The sequence below is a fragment of the Anomaloglossus baeobatrachus genome, chromosome 1 (assembly GCF_048569485.1).
Source record: "Anomaloglossus baeobatrachus isolate aAnoBae1 chromosome 1, aAnoBae1.hap1, whole genome shotgun sequence".
In the NCBI taxonomy this organism is placed as follows: domain Eukaryota; kingdom Metazoa; phylum Chordata; class Amphibia; order Anura; family Aromobatidae; genus Anomaloglossus; species Anomaloglossus baeobatrachus.
This window is the reverse complement of record NC_134353.1, coordinates 284,560,234-284,575,335: the sequence shown is the minus strand read 5'-3', so window position 1 is coordinate 284,575,335 and position 15,102 is coordinate 284,560,234. Positions and strand designations below refer to the sequence as shown.

Below are 15,102 nucleotides of genomic sequence, written 5' to 3'. Positions count from 1 at the left end.
TGTGGATGGAGCCCGGCCTCAGGGCTTGGTGGCCGGTAAGATCCCACTTCCTCAGAGCCCCTCAGGGGGATGGGGAAGGAAAACAGCATGTGGGCTCCAGCCTCCGTACCCGCAATGGGTACCTCAACCTTACAAACCACAAGTGGGGTAAGAAGGGAGCATGCTGGGGGCCCCATATGGGCCCTCTTTTCTTCCATCCGATATAGTCAGCAGCTACTGCTGACTAAACAGTGGAGCTATGCGTGGATGTCTGACCTCCTTCGCACAAAGCAGAAAACTGGTGAGCCAGTGATCCCACTGGGGGTGTATAGCCAGAAGGGGAGGGGCCTTACACTTTTTAGTGTTATTGCTTTGTGTGGCCTCCGGAGGCAGTGCTATACACCCAATCGTCTGGGTCTCCCAATGGAGCGCCGAAGAAAAACAGTTTTAAGTATCTCTTTTCAGAACAGTCACTAATGCGAGAAGAAAATGAAAGTAGTTATACTGAAAAATTAAGTTGAAGTCGAAGTAGTATGGAGGAAATCAGAAAAAAAATCTGAGAAATATCAACATAAAGTGCTAAGGATCTTTAAGATTTTGTGTATCTTGAGGTTTATTTTATGAGATTTTCCACCTCCCTCTTCTTACTGATAGTGCAGCAGAGAACAACATGATTGTGACAGACAGTATTGAGGATCCAGAGGGTTCTCATTGGCTTTGTCCTTGGACTAATCTGGCTTGTGGAAATGTCTGAATTGTGACAGAGGGACATAGTGAAAATGAAAAAAAAACAAAACATGATTGTAATGTAACAGAAACCTGTCAGAAATGGGATTCGAACCCACGCCTCAAGTAGAGACTGCGACCTGAACGCAGCGCCTTGGACCGCTCGGCCATCCTGACAAGCACAACTGTGGAAAATTCACACTTTCTAAAAACAAACACATTTTTTGTTTGGCCCCAAAAAAATGCAAATTTTGAACTGAAAATGTATTAACGCCTTTGAGTTTGCCTTGCAATGCTGTAGCTTTAACTTTGTAGGTTGCTGAAATAGCTCAGTTGGGAGAGCGTTAGACTGAAGATCTAAAGGTCCCTGGTCCGATCCCGGGTTTCAGCATGCTGTTTTTAAGTATGAGTGATTTGAGATAAAGTTCTTTCTCCATATGCATTTAGCAAGATTTTCATTCTTTGTGAAGTGCAGATATACCTGAAAAAAACAGTTTTAAGTATCTCTTTTCAGAACAGTCACTAATGCGAGAAGAAAATGAAAGTAGTTATACTGAAAAATTAAGTTGAAGTCGAAGTAGTATGGAGGAAATCAGAAAAAAAATCTGAGAAATATCAACATAAAGTGCTAAGGATCTTTAAGATTTTGTGTATCTTGAGGTTTATTTTATGAGATTTTCCACCTCCCTCTTCTTACTGATAGTGCAGCAGAGAACAACATGATTGTGACAGACAGTATTGAGGATCCAGAGGGTTCTCATTGGCTTTGTCCTTGGACTAATTTGGCTTGTGGAAATGTCTGAATTGTGACAGAGGGACATAGTGAAAATGAAAAAAAAACAAAACATGATTGTAATGTAACAGAAACCTGTCAGAAATGGGATTCGAACCCACGCCTCAAGTAGAGACTGCGACCTGAACGCAGCGCCTTGGACCGCTCGGCCATCCTGACAAGCACAACTGTGGAAAATTCACACTTTCTAAAAACAAACACATTTTTTGTTTGGCCCCAAAAAAAGGCAAATTTTGAACTGAAAATTTATTAACGCCTTTGAGTTTGCCTTGCAATGCTGTAGCTTTAACTTTGTAGGTTGCTGAAATAGCTCAGTTGGGAGAGCATTAGATTGAAGATCTAAAGGTCCCTGGTCCGATCCCGGGTTTCAGCACGCTGTTTTTAAGTATGAGTGATTTGAGATAAAGTTCTTTCTCCATATGCATTTAGCAAGATTTTCATTCTTTGTGAAGTGCAGATATACCTGAAAAAAACAGTTTTAAGTACCTCTTTTCAGAACAGTCACTAATGCGAGAAGAAAATGAAAGTAGTTATACTGAAAAATTAAGTTGAAGTCGAAGTAGTATGGAGGAAATCAGAAAAAAAATCTGAGAAATATCAACATAAAGTGCTAAGGATCTTTAAGATTTTGTGTATCTTGAGGTTTATTTTATGAGATTTTCCACCTCCCTCTTCTTACTGATAGTGCAGCAGAGAACAACATGATTGTGACAGACAGGATTGAGGATCCAGAGGGTTCTCATTGGCTTTGTCCTTGGACTAATCTGGTTTGTAAAAATGTCTGAATTGTGACAGAGGGACATAGTGAAAATGAAAAAAAAACAAAACATGATTGTAATGTAACAGAAACCTGTCAGAAGTGTGATTCGAACCCACGCCTCAAGTAGAGACTGCGACCTGAACGCAGCGCCTTGGACCGCTCGGCCATCCTGACAAGCACAACTGTGGAAAATTCACACTTTCTAAAAACAAACACATTTTTTGTTTGGCCCCAAAAAAATGCAAATTTTGAACTGAAAATGTATTAACGCCTTTGAGTTTGCCTTGCAATGCTGTAGCTTTAACTTTGTAGGTTGCTGAAATAGCTCAGTTGGGAGAGCGTTAGACTGAAAATCTAAAGGTCCCTGGTCCGATCCCGGGTTTCAGCATGCTGTTTTTAAGTATGAGTGATTTGAGATAAAGTTCTTTCTCCATATGCATTTAGCAAGATTTTCATTCTTTGTGAAGTGCAGATATACCTGAAAAAACCAGTTTTAAGTATCTCTTTTCAGAACAGTCACTAATGCGAGAAGAAAATGAAAGTAGTTATACTGAAAAATTAAGTTGAAGTCGAAGTAGTATGGAGGAAATCGGAGAAAAAATCTGAGAAATATCAACATAAAGTGCTAAGGATCTTTAAGATTTTGTGTATCTTGAGGTTTATTTTATGAGATTTTTCACCTCCCTCTTCTTATTGATAGTGCAGCAGAGAACAACATGATTGTGACAGACAGGATTGAGGATCCAGAGGGTTCTCATTGGCTTTGTCCTTGGACTAATCTGGTTTGTGGAAATGTCTGAATTGTGACAGAGGGACATAGTGAAAATGAAAAAAAAACAAAACATGATTGTAATGTAACAGAAACCTGTCAAAAGTGGGATTCAAACCCACGCCTCAAGTAGAGACTGCGACCTGAACGCAGTGCCTTGGACCGCTCAGCCATCCTGACAAGCACAACTGTGGAAAATTCACACTTTCTAAAAACAAACACATTTTTTGTTTGGCCCCAAAAAAAGGCAAATTTTGAACTGAAAATTTATTAACGCCTTTGAGTTTGCCTTGCAATGCTGTAGCTTTAACTTTGTAGGTTGCTGAAATAGCTCAGTTGGGAGAGCGTTAGACTGAAGATCTAAAGGTCCCTGGTCCGATCCCGGGTTTCAGCATGCTGTTTTTAAGTATGAGTGATTTGAGAAAAAGTTCTTTCTCCATATGCATTTAGCAAGATTTTCATTCTTTGTGAAGTGCAGATATACCTGAAAAAAACAGTTTTAAGTATCTCTTTTCAGAACAGTCACTAATGCGAGAAGAAAATGAAAGTAGTTATACTGAAAAATTAAGTTGAAGTCGAAGTAGTATGGAGGAAATCAGAAAAAAAATCTGAGAAATATCAACATAAAGTGCTAAGGATCTTTAAGATTTTGTGTATCTTGAGGTTTATTTTATGAGATTTTTCACCTCCCTCTTCTTACTGATAGTGCAGCAGAGAACAACATGATTGTGACAGACAGGATTGAGGGTCCAGAGGGTTCTCATTGGCTTTGTCCTTGGACTAATCTGGTTTGTGGAAATGTCTGAATTGTGACAGAGGGACATAGTGAAAATGAAAAAAAAACAAAACATGATTGTAATGTAACAGAAACCTGTCAGAAGTGGGATTCGAACCCATTCCTCAAGTAGAGACTGCGACCTGAACGCAGCGCCTTGGACCGCTCGGCCATCCTGACAAGCACAACTGTGGAAAATTCACACTTTCTAAAAACAAACACATTTTTTGTTTGGCCCCAAAAAAATGCAAATATTGAACTGAAAATGTATTAACGCCTTTGAGTTTGCCTTGCAATGCTGTAGCTTTATCTTTGTGGGTTGCTGAAATAGCTCAGTTGGGAGAGCATTAGACTGAAGATCTAAAGGTCCCTGGTCCGATCCCGGGTTTCAGCACGCTGTTTTTAAGTATGAGTGAGTTGAGATAAAGTTCTTTCTCCATATGCATTTAGCAAGATTTTCATTCTTTGTGAAGTGCAGATATACCTGAAAAAAACAGTTTTAAGTATCTCTTTTCAGAACAGTCACTAATGTGAGAAGAAAATGAAAGTAGTTATACTGAAAAATTAAGTTGAAGTCGAAGTAGTATGGAGGAAATCGGAGAAAAAATCTGAGAAATATCAACATAAAGTGCTAAGGATCTTTAAGATTTTGTGTATCTTGAGGTTTATTTTATGAGATTTTCCACCTCCCTCTTCTTACTGATAGTGCAGCATAGAACAACATGATTGTGACAGACAGGATTGAGGATCCATAGGGTTCTCATTGGCTTTGTCCTTGGACTAATCTGGTTTGTGGAAATGTCTGAATTGTGACAGAGGGACATAGTGAAAATGAAAAAAAAACAAAACATAATTGTAATGTAACAGAAACCTGTCAGAAGTGGGATTCGAACCCACGCCTCAAGTAGAGACTGCGACCTGAACGCAGCGCCTTGGACCGCTCGGCCATCCTGACAAGCACAACTGTGGAAAATTCACACTTTCTAAAAACAAATACATTTTTTGTTTGGCCCCAAAAAAATGCAAATTTTGAACTGAAAATGTATTAACGCCTTTGAGTTTGCCTTGCAATGCTGTAGCTTTATCTTTGTAGGTTGCTGAAATAGCTCAGTTGGGAGAGCGTTAGACTGAAGATCTAAAGGTCCCTGGTCCGATCCCGGGTTTCAGCACGCTGTTTTTAAGTATGAGTGATTTGAGATAAAGTTCTTTCTCCATATGCATTTAGCAAGATTTTCATTCTTTGTGAAGTGCAGATATACCTGAAAAAAACAGTTTTAAGTATCTCTTTTCAGAACAGTCACTAATGCGAGAAGAAAATGAAAGTAGTTATACTGAAAAATTAAGTTGAAGTCGAAGTAGTATGGAGGAAATCGGAGAAAAAATCTGAGAAATATCAACATAAAGTGCTAAGGATCTTTAAGATTTTGTGTATCTTGAGGTTTATTTTATGAGATTTTCCACCTCCCTCTTCTTACTGATAGTGCAGTAGAGAACAACATGATTGTGACAAACAGGATTGAGGATCCAGAGGGTTCTCATTGGCTTTGTCCTTGGACTAATCTGGTTTGTGGAAATGTCTGAATTGTGACAGAGGGACATAGTGAAAATGAAAAAAAAACAAAAAATGATTGTAATGTAACAGAAACCTGTCAGAAGTGGGATTCGAACCCACGCCTCAAGTAGAGACTGCGACCTGAACGCAGCGCCTTGGACCGCTCGGCCATCCTGACAAGCACAACTGTGGAAAATTCACACTTTCTAAAAACAAACACATTTTTTGTTTGGCCCCAAAAAAAGGCAAATTTTGAACTGAAAATGTATTAACGCCTTTGAGTTTGCCTTGCAATGCTGTAGCTTTAACTTTGTAGGTTGCTGAAATAGCTCAGTTGGGAGAGCGTTAGACTGAAGATCTAAAGGTCCCTGGTCCAATCCCGGGTTTCAGCATGCTGTTTTTAAGTATGAGTGATTTGAGATAAAGTTCTTTCTCCATATGCATTTAGCAAGATTTTCATTCTTTGTGAAGTGCAGATATACGTGAAAAAAACAATTTTAAGTATCTCTTTTCAGAACAGTCACTAATGCGAGAAGAAAATGAAAGTAGTTATACTGAAAAATTAAGTTGAAGTCGAAGTAGTATGGAGGAAATCGGAAAAAAAATCTGAGAAATATCAACATAAAGCGCTAAGGATCTTTAAGATTTTGTGTATCTTGAGGTTTATTTTATGAGATTTTCCACCTCCCTCTTCTTACTGATAGTGCAGCAGAGAACAACATGATTGTGACAGACAGGATTGAGGATCCATAGGGTTCTCATTGGCTTTGTCCTTGGACTAATCTGGTTTGTGGAAATGTCTGAATTGTGACAGAGGGACATAGTGAAAATGAAAAAAAAAAAAACATGATTGTAATGTAACAGAAACCTGTTAGAAGTGGGATTCGAACCCACGCCTCAAGGAGAGACTGCGACCTGAACGCAGCGCCTTGGACCGCTCGGCCATCCTGACAAGCACAACTGTGGAAAAATCACACTTTCTAAAAACAAACACATTTTTTGTTTGGCCCCAAAAAAAGGCAAATTTTGAACTGAAAATGTATTAACGCCTTTGAGTTTGCCTTGCAATGCTGTAGCTTTAACTTTGTAGGTTGCTGAAATAGCTCAGTTGGGAGAGCGTTAGACTGAAGATCTAAAGGTCCCTGGTCCGATCCCGGGTTTCAGCACGCTGTTTTTAAGTATGAGTGATTTGAGATAAAGTTCTTTCTCCATATGCATTTAGCAAGATTTTCATTCTTTGTGAAGTGCAGATATACCTGAAAAAAACAGTTTTAAGTATCTCTTTTCAGAACAGTCACTAATGCGAGAAGAAAATGAAAGTAGTTATACTGAAAAATTAAGTTGAAGTCGAAGTAGTATGGAGGAAATCGGAGAAAAAATCTGAGAAATATCAACATAAAGTGCTAAGGATCTTTAAGATTTTGTGTATCTTGAGGTTTATTTTATGAGATTTTCCACCTCCCTCTTCTTACTGATAGTGCAGCAGAGAACAACATGATTGTGACAGACAGGATTGAGGATCCAGAGGGTTCTCATTGGCTTTGTCCTTGGACTAATCTGGTTTGTGGAAATGTCTGAATTGTGACAGAGGGACATAGTGAAAATGAAAAAAAAAAAAAACATGATTGTAATGTAACAGAAACCTGTCAGAAGTGGGATTCGAACCCACGCCTCAAGTAGAGACTGCGACCTGAACGCAGCGCCTTGGACCGCTCGGCCATCCTGACAAGCACAACTATGGAAAATTCACACTTTCTAAAAACAAACACATTTTTTGTTTGGCCCCAAAAAAATGCAAATTTTGAACTGAAAATGTATTAACGCCTTTGAGTTTGCCTTGCAATGCTGTAGCTTTATCGTTGTAGGTTGCTGAAATAGCTCAGTTGGGAGAGCGTTAGACTGAAGATCTAAAGGTCCCTGGTCCGATCCCGGGTTTCAGCACGCTGTTTTTAAGTATGAGTGATTTGAGATAAAGTTCTTTCTCCATATGCATTTAGCAAGATTTTCATTCTTTGTGAAGTGCAGATATACGTGAAAAAAACAGTTTTAAGTATCTCTTTTCAGAACAGTCACTAATGCGAGAAGAAAATGAAAGTAGTTGTACTGAAAAATTAAGTTGAAATCGAAGTAGTATGGAGGAAATCGGAAAAAAAATCTGAGAAATATCAACATAAAGTGCTAAGGATCTTTAAGATTTTGTGTATCTTGAGGTTTATTTTATGAGATTTTCCACCTCCCTCTTCTTACTGATAGTGCAGCAGAGAACAACATGATTGTGACAGACAGGATTGAGGATCCATAGGGTTCTCATTGGCTTTGTCCTTGGACTAATCTGGTTTGTGGAAATGTCTGAATTGTGACAGAGGGACATAGTGGAAATGAAAAAAAAACAAAACATGATTGTAATGTAACAGAAACCTGTCAGAAGTGGGATTCGAACCCATGCCTCAAGTAGAGACTGCGACCTGAACGCAGCGCCTTGGACCGCTCGGCCATCCTGACAAGCACTACTGTGGAAAATTCACACTTTCTAAAAACAAACACATTTTTTGTTTGGCCCCAAAAAAAGGCAAATTTTGAACTGAAAATGTATTAACGCCTTTGAGTTTGCCTTGCAATGCTGTAGCTATAACTTTGTAGGTTGCTGAAATAGCTCAGTTGGGAGAGCGTTAGACTGAAGATCTGAAGGTCCCTGGTCCGATCCCGGGTTTCAGCACACTGTTTTTAAGTATGAGTGATTTGAGATAAAGTTCTTTCTCCATATGCATTTAGCAAGATTTTCATTCTTTGTGAAGTGCAGATATACCTGAAAAAAACAGTTTTAAGTATCTCTTTTCAGAACAGTCACTAATGCGAGAAGAAAATGAAAGTAGTTATACTGAAAAATTAAGTTGAAGTCGAAGTACTATGGAGGAAATCAGAAAAAAAATCTGAGAAATATCAACATAAAGTGCTAAGGATCTTTAAGATTTTGTGTATCTTGAGGTTTATTTTATGAGATTTTTCACCTCCCTGTTCTTACTGATAGTGCAGCAGAGAACAACATGATTGTGACAGACAGGATTGAGGATCCAGAGGGTTCTCATTGGCTTTGTCCTTGGACTAATCTGGTTTGTGGAAATGTCTGAATTGTGACAGAGGGACATAGTGGAAATGAAAAAAAAACAAAACATGATTGTAATGTAACAGAAACCTGTCAGAAGTGGGATTCGAACCCATGCCTCAAGTAGAGACTGCGACCTGAACGCAGCGCCTTGGACCGCTCGGCCATCCTGACAAGCACTACTGTGGAAAATTCACATTTTCTAAAAACAAACACATTTTTTGTTTGGCCCCAAAAAAAGGCAAATTTTGAACTGAAAATGTATTAACGCCTTTGAGTTTGCCTTGCAATGCTGTAGTTATAACTTTGTAGGTTGCTGAAATAGCTCAGTTGGGAGAGCGTTAGACTGAAGATCTGAAGGTCCCTGGTCCGATCCCGGGTTTCAGCACGCTGTTTTTAAGTATGAGTGATTTGAGATAAAGTTCTTTCTCCATATGCATTTAGCAAGATTTTCATTCTTTGTGAAGTGCAGATATACCTGAAAAAAACAGTTTTTAGTATCTCTTTTCAGAACAGTCACTAATGCGAGAAGAAAATGAAAGTAGTTATACTGAAAAATTAAGTTGAAGTCGAAGTAGTATGGAGGAAATCGGAGAAAAAATCTGAGAAATATCAACATAAAGTGCTAAGGATCTTTAAGATTTTGTGTATCTTGAGGTTTATTTTATGAGATTTTCCACCCCCCTCTTCTTACTGATAGTGCAGCAGAGAACAACATGATTGTGACAGACAGGATTGAGGATCCAGAGGGTTCTCATTGGCTTTGTCCTTGGACTAATCTGGTTTGTGGAAATGTCTGAATTGTGACAGAGGGACATAGTGAAAATGAAAAAAAAAAAAAACATGATTGTAATGTAACAGAAACCTGTCAGAAGTGGGATTCGAACCCACGCCTCAAGTAGAGACTGCGACCTGAACGCAGCGCCTTGGACCGCTCGGCCATCCTGACAAGCACAACTGTGGAAAATTCACACTTTCTAAAAACAAACACATTTTTTGTTTGGCCCCAAAAAAATGCAAATTTTGAACTGAAAATATATTAACGCCTTTGAGTTTGCCTTGCAATGCTGTAGCTTTATCTTTGTAGGTTGCTGAAATAGCTCAGTTGGGAGAGCGTTAGACTGAAGATCTAAAGGTCCCTGGTCCGATCCCGGGTTTCAGCACGCTGTTTTTAAGTATGAGTGATTTGAGATAAAGGTCTTTCTCCATATGCATTTAGCAAGATTTTCATTCTTTGTGAAGTGCAGATATACGTGAAAAAAACAGTTTTAAGTATCTCTTTTCAGAACAGTCACTAATGCGAGAAGAAAATGAAAGTAGTTGTACTGAAAAATTAAGTTGAAATCGAAGTAGTATGGAGGAAATCGGAAAAAAAATCTGAGAAATATCAACATAAAGTGCTAAGGATCTTTAAGATTTTGTGTATCTTGAGGTTTATTTTATGAGATTTTCCACCTCCCTCTTCTTACTGATAGTGCAGCAGAGAACAACATGATTGTGACAGACAGGATTGAGGATCCAGAGGGTTCTCATTGGCTTTGTCCTTGGACTAATCTGGTTTGTGGAAATGTCTGAATTGTGACAGAGGGACATAGTGAAAATGAAATAAAAAAACATGATTGTAATGTAACAGAAACCTGTCAGAAGTGGGATTCAAACCCACGCCTCAAGTAGAGACTGCGACCTGAACGCAGCGCCTTGGACCGCTCGGCCATCCTGACAAGCACAACTGTGGAAAATTCACACTTTCTAAAAACAAACACATTTTTTGTTTGGCCCCAAAAAAAGGCAAATTTTGAACTGAAAATGTATTAACGCCTTTGAGTTTGCCTTGCAATGCTGTAGCTTTAACTTTGTAGGTTGCTGAAATAGCTCAGTTGGGAGAGCGTTAGACTGAAGATCTAAAGGTCCCTGGTCCGATCCCGGGTTTCAGCACGCTGTTTTTAAGTATGAGTGATTTGAGATAAAGTTCTTTCTCCATATGCATTTAGCAAGATTTTCATTCTTTGTGAAGTGCAGATATACCTGAAAAAAACAGTTTTAAGTATCTCTTTTCAGAACAGTCACTAATGCGAGAAGAAAATGAAAGTAGTTATACTGAAAAATTAAGCTGAAGTCGAAGTAGTATGGAGGAAATCGGAGAAAAAATCTGAGAAATATCAACATAAAGTGCTAAGGATCTTTAAGATTTTGTGTATCTTGAGGTTTATTTTATGAGATTTTCCACCTCCCTCTTCTTACTGATAGTGCAGCAGAGAACAACATGATTGTGACAGACAGGATTGAGGATCCAGAGGGTTCTCATTGGCTTTGTCCTTGGACTAATCTGGTTTGTGGAAATGTCTGAATTGTGACAGAGGGACATAGTGAAAATGAAAAAAAAAAAAAACATGATTGTAATGTAACAGAAACCTGTCAGAAGTGGGATTCGAACCCACGCCTCAAGTAGAGACTGCGACCTGAACGCAGCGCCTTGGACCGCTCGGCCATCCTGACAAGCACAACTGTGGAAAATTCACACTTTCTAAAAACAAACACATTTTTTGTTTGGCCCCAAAAAAATGCAAATTTTGAACTGAAAATGTATTAACGCCTTTGAGTTTGCCTTGCAATGCTGTAGCTTTATCTTTGTAGGTTGCTGAAATAGCTCAGTTGGGAGAGCGTTAGACTGAAGATCTAAAGGTCCCTGGTCCGATCCCGGGTTTCAGCACGCTGTTTTTAAGTATGAGTGATTTGAGATAAAGTTCTTTCTCCATATGCATTTAGCAAGATTTTCATTCTTTGTGAAGTGCAGATATACCTGAAAAAAACAGTTTTAAGTATCTCTTTTCAGAACAGTCACTAATGCGAGAAGAAAATGAAAGTAGTTATACTGAAAAATTAAGTTGAAGTCGAAGTAGTATGGAGGAAATCGGAGAAAAAATCTGAGAAATATCAACATAAAGTGCTAAGGATCTTTAAGATTTTGTGTATCTTGAGGTTTATTTTATGAGATTTTCCACCTCCCTCTTCTTACTGATAGTGCAGCAGAGAACAACATGATTGTGACAGACAGGATTGAGGATCCAGAGGGTTCTCATTGGCTTTGTCCTTGGACTAATCTGGTTTGTGGAAATGTCTGAATTGTGACAGAGGGACATAGTGAAAATGAAAAAAAAACAAAACATGATTATAATGTAACAGAAACCTGTCAGAAGTGGGATTCGAACCCACGCCTCAAGTAGAGACTGCGACCTGAACGCAGCGCCTTGGACCGCTCGGCCATCCTGACAAGCACAACTGTGGAAAATTCACACTTTCTAAAAACAAACACATTTTTTGTTTGGCCCCAAAAAAAGGCAAATTTTGAACTGAAAATGTATTAACACCTTTGAGTTTGCCTTGCAATGCTGTAGCTTTAACTTTGTAGGTTGCTGAAATAGCTCAGTTGGGAGAGCGTTAGGCTGAAGATCTAAAGGTCCCTGGTCCGATCCCGGGTTTCAGCACGCTGTTTTTAAGTATGAGTGATTTGAGATAAAGTTCTTTCTCCATATGCATTTAGCAAGATTTTCATTCTTTGTGACGTGCAGATATACCTGAAAAAAACAGTTTTAAGTATCTCTTTTCAGAACAGTCACTAATGCGAGAAGAAAATGAAAGTAGTTATACTGAAAAATTAAGTTGAAGTCGAAGTAGTATGGAGGAAATCGGAGAAAAAATCTGAGAAATATCAACATAAAGTGCTAAGGATCTTTAAGATTTTGTGTATCTTGAGGTTTATTTTATGAGATTTTCCACCTCCCTCTTCTTACTGATAGTGCAGGAGAGAACAACATGATTGTGACAGACAGGATTGAGGATCCAGAGGGTTCTCATTGGCTTTGTCCTTGGACTAATCTGGTTTGTGGAAATGTCTGAATTGTGACAGAGGGACATAGTGAAAATGAAAAAAAAACATGATTGTAATGTAACAGAAACCTGTCAGAAGTGGGATTCGAACCCACGCCTCAAGTAGAGACTGCGACCTGAACGCAGCTCCTTGGACCGCTCGGCCATCCTGACAAGCACAACTGTGGAAAATTCACACTTTCTAAAAACAAACACATTTTTTGTTTGGCCCCAAAAAAAGGCAAATTTTGAACTGAAAATTTATTAACGCCTTTGAGTTTGCCTTGCAATGCTGTAGCTTTAACTTTGTAGGTTGCTGAAATAGCTCAGTTGGGAGAGCGTTAGACTGAAGATCTAAAGGTCCCTGGTCCGATCCCGGGTTTCAGCACGCTGTTTTTAAGTATGAGTGATTTGAGATAAAGTTCTTTCTCCATATGCATTTAGCAAGATTTTCATTCTTTGTGAAGTGCAGATATACGTGAAAAAAACAGTTTTAAGTATCTCTTTTCAGAACAGTCACTAATGCGAGAAGAAAATGAAAGTAGTTATACTGAAAAATTAAGTTGAAGTCGAAGTAGTATGGAGGAAATCGGAAAAAAAATCTGAGAAATATCAACATAAAGTGCTAAGGATCTTTAAGATTTTGTGTATCTTGAGGTTTATTTTATGAGATTTTCCACCTCCCTCTTCTTACTGATAGTGCAGCAGAGAACAACATGATTGTGACAGACAGGATTGAGGATCCATAGGGTTCTCATTGGCTTTGTCCTTGGACTAATCTGGTTTGTGGAAATGTCTGAATTGTGACAGAGGGACATAGTGAAAATGAAAAAAAAACAAAACATGATTGTAAAGTAACAGAAACCTGTCAGAAGTGGGATTCGAACCCATGCCTCAAGTAGAGACTGCGACCTGAACGCAGCGCCTTGGACCGCTCGGCCATCCTGAAAAGCACAACTGTGGAAAATTCACACTCTCTAAAAACAAACACATTTTTTGTTTGGCCCCAAAAAAAGGCAAATTTTGAACTGAAAATTTATTAACGCCTTTGAGTTTGCCTTGCAATGCTGTAGCTTTAACTTTGTAGGTTGCAGAAATAGCTCAGTTGGGAGAGCGTTAGACTGAAGATCTGAAGGTCCCTGGTCCGATCCCGGGTTTCAGCACGCTGTTTTTAAGTATGAGTGATTTGAGATAAAGTTCTTTCTCCATATGCATTTAGCAAGATTTTCATTCTTTGTGAAGTGCAGATATACCTGAAAAAAACAGTTTTAAGTATCTCTTTTCAGAACAGTCACTAATGCGAGAAGAAAATGAAAGTAGTTATACTGAAAAATTAAGTTGAAGTCGAAGTAGTATGGAGGAAATCAGAAAAAAAATCTGAGAAATATCAACATAAAGTGCTAAGGATCTTTAAGATTTTGTGTATCTTGAGGTTTATTTTATGAGATTTTTCACCTCCCTCTTCTTACTGATAGTGCAGCAGAGAACAACATGATTGTGACAGACAGGATTGAGGATCCAGAGGGTTCTCATTGGCTTTGTCCTTGGACTAATCTGGTTTGTGGAAATGTCTGAATTGTGACAGAGGGACATAGTGAAAATGAAAAAAAAAAAAAACATGATTGTAATGTAAAAGAAACCTGTCAGAAGTGGGATTCGAACCCACGCCTCAAGTAGAGACTGCGACCTGAACGCAGCACCTTGGACCGCTCGGCCATCCTGACAAGCACAACTGTGGAAAATTCACACTTTCTAAAAACAAACACATTTTTTGTTTGGCCCCAAAAAATTGCAAATTTTGAACTGAAAATGTATTAACGCCTTTGAGTTTGCCTTGCAATGCTGTAGCTTTAACTTTGTAGGTTGCTGAAATAGCTCAGTTGGGAGAGCGTTAGACTGAAGATCTAAAGGTCCCTGGTCCGATCCCGGGTTTCAGCACGCTGTTTTTAAGTATGAGTGATTTGAGATAAAGTTCTTTCTCCATATGCATTTAGCAAGATTTTCATTCTTTGTGACGTGCAGATATACCTGAAAAAAACAGTTTTAAGTATCTCTTTTCAGAACAGTCACTAATGCGAGAAGAAAATGAAAGTAGTTATACTGAAAAATTAAGTTGAAGTCGAAGTAGTATGGAGGAAATCGGAGAAAAAATCTGAGAAATATCAACATAAAGTGCTAAGGATCTTTAAGATTTTGTGTATCTTGAGGTTTATTTTATGAGATTTTCCACCTCCCTCTTCTTACTGATAGTGCAGGAGAGAACAACATGATTGTGACAGACAGGATTGAGGATCCAGAGGGTTCTCATTGGCTTTGTCCTTGGACTAATCTGGTTTGTGGAAATGTCTGAATTGTGACAGAGGGACATAGTGAAAATGAAAAAAAAACAAAACATGATTGTAATGTAACAGAAACCTGTCAGAAGTGGGATTCGAACCCATGCCTCAAGTAGAGACTGCGACCTGAACGCAGCGCCTAGGACCGCTCGGCCATCCTGACAAGCACAACTGTGGAAAATTCACACTTTCTAAAAACAAACACATTTTTTGTTTGGCCCCAAAAAAAGGCAAATTTTGAACTGAAAATTTATTAACGCCTTTGAGTTTGCCTTGCAATGCTGTAGCTTTAACTTTGTAGGTTGCTGAAATAGCTCAGTTGGGAGAGCGTTAGACTGAAGATCTGAAGGTCCCTGGTCCGATCCCGGGTTTCAGCACGCTGTTTTTAAGTATGAGTGATTTGAGATAAAGTTCTTTCTCCATATGCATTTAGCAAGATTTT

The 15,102-nt window shown here is 38.8% G+C and overlaps 17 non-coding genes across 17 annotated transcripts; 11 read left to right on the top strand and 6 right to left on the bottom strand.

Annotated features, from left to right (window-relative positions):
* The first annotated feature begins 1,023 nt into the window (after window positions 1-1,023).
* Window positions 1,024-1,096, top strand: TRNAF-GAA (transfer RNA phenylalanine (anticodon GAA)). Its single transcript has one exon. It is a non-coding gene; the product is annotated as a tRNA-Phe (tRNA).
* A 1,477-nt stretch (window positions 1,097-2,573) lies between these two features.
* On the top strand, window positions 2,574-2,646 carry TRNAF-GAA (transfer RNA phenylalanine (anticodon GAA)). The gene has a single exon. It is a non-coding gene; the product is annotated as a tRNA-Phe (tRNA).
* Window positions 2,647-3,348: 702 nt separating this feature from the next.
* On the top strand, window positions 3,349-3,421 carry TRNAF-GAA (transfer RNA phenylalanine (anticodon GAA)). The gene has a single exon. It is a non-coding gene; the product is annotated as a tRNA-Phe (tRNA).
* Window positions 3,422-4,674: 1,253 nt separating this feature from the next.
* On the bottom strand, window positions 4,675-4,757 carry TRNAL-CAG (transfer RNA leucine (anticodon CAG)). Its single transcript has one exon. It is a non-coding gene; the product is annotated as a tRNA-Leu (tRNA).
* A 141-nt stretch (window positions 4,758-4,898) lies between these two features.
* TRNAF-GAA (transfer RNA phenylalanine (anticodon GAA)) lies at window positions 4,899-4,971 on the top strand. Its single transcript has one exon. It is a non-coding gene; the product is annotated as a tRNA-Phe (tRNA).
* Window positions 4,972-5,449: 478 nt separating this feature from the next.
* On the bottom strand, window positions 5,450-5,532 carry TRNAL-CAG (transfer RNA leucine (anticodon CAG)). Its single transcript has one exon. It is a non-coding gene; the product is annotated as a tRNA-Leu (tRNA).
* Window positions 5,533-6,447: 915 nt separating this feature from the next.
* TRNAF-GAA (transfer RNA phenylalanine (anticodon GAA)) lies at window positions 6,448-6,520 on the top strand. The gene has a single exon. It is a non-coding gene; the product is annotated as a tRNA-Phe (tRNA).
* Window positions 6,521-6,998: 478 nt separating this feature from the next.
* Window positions 6,999-7,081, bottom strand: TRNAL-CAG (transfer RNA leucine (anticodon CAG)). Its single transcript has one exon. It is a non-coding gene; the product is annotated as a tRNA-Leu (tRNA).
* A 141-nt stretch (window positions 7,082-7,222) lies between these two features.
* TRNAF-GAA (transfer RNA phenylalanine (anticodon GAA)) lies at window positions 7,223-7,295 on the top strand. The gene has a single exon. It is a non-coding gene; the product is annotated as a tRNA-Phe (tRNA).
* Window positions 7,296-9,323: 2,028 nt separating this feature from the next.
* On the bottom strand, window positions 9,324-9,406 carry TRNAL-CAG (transfer RNA leucine (anticodon CAG)). The gene has a single exon. It is a non-coding gene; the product is annotated as a tRNA-Leu (tRNA).
* A 141-nt stretch (window positions 9,407-9,547) lies between these two features.
* TRNAF-GAA (transfer RNA phenylalanine (anticodon GAA)) lies at window positions 9,548-9,620 on the top strand. Its single transcript has one exon. It is a non-coding gene; the product is annotated as a tRNA-Phe (tRNA).
* A 699-nt stretch (window positions 9,621-10,319) lies between these two features.
* TRNAF-GAA (transfer RNA phenylalanine (anticodon GAA)) lies at window positions 10,320-10,392 on the top strand. The gene has a single exon. It is a non-coding gene; the product is annotated as a tRNA-Phe (tRNA).
* A 478-nt stretch (window positions 10,393-10,870) lies between these two features.
* On the bottom strand, window positions 10,871-10,953 carry TRNAL-CAG (transfer RNA leucine (anticodon CAG)). Its single transcript has one exon. It is a non-coding gene; the product is annotated as a tRNA-Leu (tRNA).
* Window positions 10,954-11,094: 141 nt separating this feature from the next.
* On the top strand, window positions 11,095-11,167 carry TRNAF-GAA (transfer RNA phenylalanine (anticodon GAA)). The gene has a single exon. It is a non-coding gene; the product is annotated as a tRNA-Phe (tRNA).
* Window positions 11,168-11,645: 478 nt separating this feature from the next.
* TRNAL-CAG (transfer RNA leucine (anticodon CAG)) lies at window positions 11,646-11,728 on the bottom strand. Its single transcript has one exon. It is a non-coding gene; the product is annotated as a tRNA-Leu (tRNA).
* A 911-nt stretch (window positions 11,729-12,639) lies between these two features.
* TRNAF-GAA (transfer RNA phenylalanine (anticodon GAA)) lies at window positions 12,640-12,712 on the top strand. The gene has a single exon. It is a non-coding gene; the product is annotated as a tRNA-Phe (tRNA).
* A 1,477-nt stretch (window positions 12,713-14,189) lies between these two features.
* Window positions 14,190-14,262, top strand: TRNAF-GAA (transfer RNA phenylalanine (anticodon GAA)). The gene has a single exon. It is a non-coding gene; the product is annotated as a tRNA-Phe (tRNA).
* Window positions 14,263-15,102: the final 840 nt, after the last annotated feature.